Below are 6721 nucleotides of genomic sequence, written 5' to 3' on the forward strand. Positions count from 1 at the left end.
AGAGTTTCTGTTTTCTGCCATCCCCAGTCTTCAGGATTTTTAAATTACCAAGCCATGTCTGCACTTGATAATAAGCTCTTAAAGAATGTTGATGTGTAGCAGAAGCTGTTGGTGGTAAAGTTGCCAAATTTACTGCGGTAGAGTTTGTGACACCAGTTGAGAAGCGTTCGATTCTGCACTGGTTAATCGTATCTTCTTTAGCTGCAAATAATTTCAGCATAACTCGCTCTCCAGCTTCTTTTATCTCGCTGACTGACGATTGAGAGTTATAAAACTTTTCTACTTCCTGTTTCAAAATTGGGTCTTTCTGGATGCATTCCAGTAAGCTGTGTTTACCTTTTCTAAAGATGGAACTTACTGTATCACACCCGGTGAAAGCATGGCTAAATAGTAACAAATTCTTAAATTTAGCGTTTTTATCAGCTTCGTAAATTACATCTGGTGTTTTTAAAATCTTTGGCTTCCACATAGCTATATATTTGTCACTAGGTGCTAAATCGATAATCATTGCAGCCAAATCCACATCTGTGCCTACCACGATAACTTTTTTATCGAACTTCTGTGTTAGTTCTATTGCTGTATGTACTATCAATACATCCGCATCTTCAATTGCTTGGGAAACAGTGAAGCTATCTTTTTGTTGTAAATAATTAATTAGATACTCAACAAATCTCGACTTATTTTTTAGATTTGAAAGGAAGAAGTCTTTATTTCGCGGAATTGGCATATCTTCAGTAAACTTTACCTCTGGAGAAATTTTATTTCGTACTCGTCTGTAGCGCTCATAAGATTTGACCCCAAAGTTGTCGATGTTATAACCATCAAAAACAATTGTAGCATTCGCAGAGTAATGATTGCAAACGTATGCTGAATAATCCTCAAAGACTTTTTGAAATGTTCCATCCTTACGCCAAGTAACTTTATGTAAGAGAAATCCACCATCGATGACGTAATTGTAATTTTTATAAACAAATGCATGTAATAGCTAATAAACAATAGATACGAACTTGATCTTAGATCCATCTGAAAGAAAAATTCATTCTCTATAAAAAAGACCTGAATGTCCTTTATCGTATCTCTGATAGTTTAAAAGATATATCAATTTTTTAATTGACAAATCAAGTAGTGGCGATAATTACCGTACCGTATGATATTAAAATTAATTATAATAAATAAAAGAAAATTTTTTTTGGAACTTTTTTATATATGGCTGTTTTTATAATTTTTTTCTGCTTCAGAAAAAAAATATAACGTTGGTCAATATTTGTTTATAACAAATTGTTAAACTAATAAACAATTAAATAATTAATAAAAAAAATTTTTTTTTTGCCAAACTATTTAAAAGTGTAAATTATGATTTTTAAAAGCAAAATTTTTCTTAACTAATTGTTTAAACAATCGAAATATGAAAAAATCGTTTTAAACAATTAAAAATTAAAATTAAGAAAAATTTTTTTTTAAAAATCATAATTTTTGTGGACAACCAAATAGCAAAAAAAATTTTTCAAAAATATTGAATTTCTCTATTTGTTTAAAACAATTTTATAAACAAATTACGTAAAAATTCATAACCTATATTAATTACTGCCATTGCTTAATGTGAAAACAGGCATAGCTAAATATTAGTTGAAAAAAATTTTTATCAACTTTTTTTAGATTTTTAATTTTTCAATAGTTATAAAAAATCATAATTAACAAATTAATAAACTTTAATGAAAATTTATCGCAGGATCTTATAAAGTATATATATCAAAAGGGCTCCACGAAGTTTAAAATTTATAGGCCAATTATTTATACCTTTTATCCCATTGTTTATGCCAACGGAGATTGGGAAAAAATTTGTTAGTTAACTTTTTCAAAAATGGTGATTAAACTTTTTTTTCTTCGCGGCTCGATTCTTTCAAGTGTTAAGAAGATATTAGAATTTTTCAAATTTTTAAAATCACATTTTATGTTATAAAAACATTACTTTTAATGCTGAACTCTCTTCAGCAGCCGCAAGAACATACCGTAACCACCGCGTGGAGCCTTATTTTCAACGTCAAATTAAAATTAAAAAAAATGGAGACAGAGTTCCGGAAGTTAGGACTTTTTTCTTGGAAATTTTCTCCTCTTTAACGGGCTTTTTTCAAAATTGCTTAAATATTAATATTTTTCGAGTTATTAACAAAAAACGAAATATCGTTTTTTTTCCATCTTATTTTGTTAATAACAATTGCAATTTTTTACCTGCACCAAAATCCTTCAAAAACATTTTTCTAGAGGTGATTCCGAATCGAATGAGCTATCGCTCATATTTTTAGGACCTTTATCTCTATTTTTCACGTTTTTGAACTTGTTGACTAGACTAAGTATCAATTACGATAAATTAAGAGAATCCCGAGGAATCCCAGAGGAAATTCTTAATGTTTCTGATTTCAAGCTAAAATAGATAGAGTGAAAATCCTATCAATTCTAGACATTTTTTTTCCAATTGTTACTGTAGTTTTTAATAAAACTATCACTTACGATTTCATCCGGAATTCATCGGGAATTCTTCTGGAATTCAGATTTGTGTCGAAATCGGAAATCAGAATTTCTGGCAGATCACCGGAGGAATTTCGCAAATTTTTTACCTGGGTTGCACCCAGGGTAACTTTAGTCTAACTTTATCACTCAGACATTCAAAGTAAAAATCTTTTGAAACCAGTACACTAAGAGAAAAAATTACTTTTGAGAAAAAAGAGCATTCTTGTTACGAGAATTTGAATTGTTGGAAATTTCCAACACCTTTCTTCTTCAGCTGAAGAAATCACATTTCTCTCATAGTAGTTTTTTTTATGAAATCAAGTTTTTTTCATTCAGAAAGAAACAATTTGAAAGAAAGTCAACAAGTATTTCATTCAAGACTTCGAGTTTTTTATGACAAAAAATTATTTTTTTTTTTTTTAATATATTTAATAAATTTTACTAGTATTATGGATTAAATGTACTAAAAAAAAATTTTTTTTGGTCATAAAAAACTTGAAGACTTGAATGAAATACTTGTTGACTTTCTTTCGAATTGTTTTTTTCTGTATGAAAAAAACTTGGTTTTCGAAAAAAAAATACTTCAATAAAAAACGTGATTTTTTCAACTGATAAAGAAAAATGTTGAAAATTGTTAACTATAATTCAGTGCAAATCACTCCAAAACCAAGTGCGTTATTTCAACACACAAGTATGTACTATGCTTTGACGTCATTGCGTCAAAAACATTGGTGTTAAAAATTTTTGTGTTAAATATTTAACACTTTTATGTGTAAATTTAACACTTACTCTATTAAATTAAGATTTTTCTGTGATGTCATTCAAACTGAAAATAAATTGAAACTACTCTCAATAGTAGATCAAAATCAGTCAAATTTTTGAAAAGTTTCAAATACAGATCAATAACTTGTAATTTAATTCTAAATTTTTTGACCTGGGATAAATACATAAGATAAAATAAAATTCAAAAACCAAATAATGATTACATCTGACAGCTCCAATAAAAATAATAAACAGCTTTTTTCTCACACCCTTCACACTCGTAATAACATGAGACATTCAAACATCCTTTATTACATTAGCGATTTCAACGCTACCATTGAATGAAGCCAAACAATTTTCATAAAATAAATTCATCTGACACCAATTGAAATACATATTTATACTAAACAACTATAAGTAGTTATTGAAATAAAATCCTATCAGCTATAATTTAAATACAAAGCAGATCTAAGAAGAAATATTTAAAAAACATTTCTAGCAAACGCTTACAAAGTCGTAAAAGTCACCCACATTTTTACTTTTATGTATTTAGTGTGTATTTATTTTTCCAATTTTCTCATGCAATTGGTCATGCTCCATGTGGTTAGGACAGTGTTTCACTTTATGAAGGTTATTGTGCATTGTCATTACATCATCGAATAGAAGTGAATAAAATAATTTCTTTATACTTAAATACATTATGTGATGTTATTCAAAATTTTAAACTGTGAGCCCTTTGCTTGGCTTCTATAAAAAATTTTCCTGCCCCAGCAAGTAAATTAAAAGTAGATATAATATAATATAATTTATAAAGATGCATTATATTTACATATGGGTACCGGGATCAAAACTCAGTTTATATCAATACAACTTGTATTATATGTATTGAGTCACGGAACGGAACACATTAATCATAATAATATCATACACGAGAAAGATACAAGGTAGAGGTATTGTATGAGTATAGACATGCTATGATATGATGTATTGTGTATTATAGGTATATAAAAGTCAAGCCGTGTCGCGGGTCGCGGGCAAGTCGATAGCGGCGTCTTTGATGCTCAACTCCTCCTCTACTCCTATCCTGCGCGACAGTACCTGCTCGCAATGCATGAAGTATCTTCTTCGCTTATATATACTCTGTCGAAGGTTATTTTTATAAATAATATATCGTATTGTGTAAATATGTATAAATAATATATGAAGTAATGGTAATTATATTTATGCTTAAATTTTTGGACTCCAAATTTGAGGGAAAATTATTTTCATAAGAATTGGGTTTGAAATTTTTTATTCTGAAGGTTTTATATCAATAAAACGTTTAATTTAGTGTTTTGAAAAGAACACTGAAAAAAAAAATTATCGACTGAAGGATAAATTTTCTTGGTTCAAAAATATATTAAGGAAAATTGAAAATTTCTTGAATGAAGTCAAAGTTTCTTGAGCCAAAAAAATTTCTTCTTGCTCTAAAATATTTTTTGGCTTTCTTAAAATTTTCTTGGGGCAAAAAATTTTTTTTTCTGTGTATGTACTATTATATAAGTTATTACATATGAATAATTTGGTATAATTTCTTTTTAATTTAATGTAATTTTGGTTTCAATGCAGAAAATTAATTTAGAAAAAATATGGCAATAAAAAAAGAAATTTATTATTCCAAGCGTTTATTACTAAAGAAAAGATTTTTTTTATAAAAGCAAAAATTGATAGTAATAGTAATTCTTACAGTATTTGTGATTTTACTTCATATTTTATCAATTCTGGTGAAATAAGTTTTATGAACAATAATAACTTACGCGACAATAGATAAAGGTGAAACGGTCCAAAATTTTTACTTGCAAAGCGGTAGATCGAGTAATTAAGTATCATTCAAAAGTTATATTCGATACACTGAGAGAAAACATTTCTTTTTTAATGTGGACATTCTTGTGACAAAAAATTAATTTGTTGGAAATTTTCAACAATTTTACTTCTTAGCTGAAGAAATCAAATTTTTTTTCACAGTAACTTTCTTGTTGGAAAAAAAATTTCTCGATCTGAAAGAAAACAATTTTAGATAGACAATTTGAGAATTTTCATCTGAAATTGTTTTTTCATAGATAGAGAAGTCATAGATAGAGAAGTCTATAAAGAAGACTTTTACACCAAATTTCAAGTAACGCGGTTCAGTATAGAACGAGAAATCGTGGGTATATCGTTTTAAAAAGGACAGTTTCAAGAAAAACGCGTTTGAAGTTTCGCGTAAATTTTCTCGCAGTCTAGTTCCGACCGAGCTCGTTTGGATGCCGCGTCAGCAAAATAGCCATTTCTCCGAAAACAATTTGAATTTTTTAAAATCCTCCTGAAGAAATATTCTTTTTTTGGTAGAGAAGTATAACCGGAGTAGCTCATATTATTAGCACCGTCCATACTACGGCAAGCATTTTTACAAATATAAATAATGCTGTGATGCGGGAAAGAATAGGAGTTACGGTAATTATTACGTGAAGCGTTCCACATTCACGTAACAGGATATTGGTAGGAAAGGATTGAGAAAGAAATGTGGAGAGGATCATCTTAATGTGAGTTTATAGAATATGCGAGAAAAAATTATTAGATAGCTCGGACTGGGATTCGAACCCAGAACCTTCCGAAGACATGTCGGCTACTCTACCATTTGAGCTATCCGGTCTAGACTAAATTTCCATTCGCTTATTCTATATACATTAAGTCACACCGTCTATCTTACGGCAAGCATTTTTACAATTTTTTTTCATTTCTAGACCATAATACACCCTTAAAATTGAAATATTAATTAGTTATTTTTCATATGAAACTTGCTACAGCGCAATAAAATTCATTTTAGTTTAAAAATTCTGTACTTGGATTTTTTTTCGATTGAAAACTGCATTCACTCCGTTGAAGGAGAACTTCAGATTTACTCCGTAGCCCGAGTATTTTAAACTCCGGTACTCCGAGTGATTACTTTAGATAATAATATGTCGTTTTAATTAATAGTCCTCTTGTTTTACTTTGCCTTTTATATTATATCACAGAATCAATTTGTTCTGATATATTTTGATTGGCTTATTCTAAATTGTAATCCCTTCCATGTTAGATTCATAAATTTTTTTAAAGAATGTGTTCAGTACTTTGAAGAATACACTTGTTAAATCACGCTTTTAAAATATTTAAGTGGATAAAAAATCTTAAACACGACTTGATTTCCAAAAAAAACTCTAATTTTTTTCTTAACTTTTATCTCAAAAAAGATTTATTGTGACAAAAAAAATTTAACCCTTTTTCTCCAAAAAATTTTTACAGCCACTGTCAATTTTTCTCGAAAAAAAAGAGCCATATTTTTTAAGTCCTCTAATTTTTTTTAGTCGGGAGTAGTAAAAAGTGTAAACTCTATAATAGGAAAGAATAGAATAGAGTCTAGAGTAAAAAAATTAAAGTACTTTGGGCATCA

Source organism: Cotesia glomerata, linkage group LG7, assembly GCF_020080835.1.
Source record: "Cotesia glomerata isolate CgM1 linkage group LG7, MPM_Cglom_v2.3, whole genome shotgun sequence".
In the NCBI taxonomy this organism is placed as follows: Eukaryota; Metazoa; Arthropoda; class Insecta; order Hymenoptera; family Braconidae; genus Cotesia; species Cotesia glomerata.